This window comes from Meleagris gallopavo, chromosome 4 (genome assembly GCF_000146605.3).
Source record: "Meleagris gallopavo isolate NT-WF06-2002-E0010 breed Aviagen turkey brand Nicholas breeding stock chromosome 4, Turkey_5.1, whole genome shotgun sequence".
NCBI classification, from domain to species: domain Eukaryota; kingdom Metazoa; phylum Chordata; class Aves; order Galliformes; family Phasianidae; genus Meleagris; species Meleagris gallopavo.
Window position 1 is genome coordinate 39,704,357 of NC_015014.2, and position 339 is coordinate 39,704,695.

At 36.0% G+C, this 339-nt stretch overlaps 1 protein-coding gene across 3 annotated transcripts in view; it reads right to left on the reverse strand.

The window, feature by feature from the left end:
- PPP3CA (protein phosphatase 3 catalytic subunit alpha) overlaps nt 1–339 on the reverse strand; it is a 105,449-nt gene that overhangs the window by 10,603 nt on the left and 94,507 nt on the right. The window lies entirely within an intron of this gene.

Below are 339 nucleotides of genomic sequence, written 5' to 3' on the forward strand. Positions count from 1 at the left end.
AAAAAAAAAAAGTGATTGGAATACATTTAAGGACAAGGAGGACCTGGTACCCTATCAGAAAAGCATTTAAGGCATAACAAAACCTAAAACCAGAATTCTGGAAACTAGCACTAAGCTGTAGAGATTATGTTGGCTGGCAGCAGTTAATAGAGTTCCATAGAAAGTACTTTCTTCCCACCATTACTATGGCCTGCTCATATTACTTTGAAATTTATGAACTCACAAAATAAAAAAAAACATACACTGGAACAGTGACTGCCTTTTAGCTTGTTTTGCATGTAGAATTGCTAGTTGGATATAATCAAAGCCAAGGATATTACCTATGAATCCCCCCCCAAA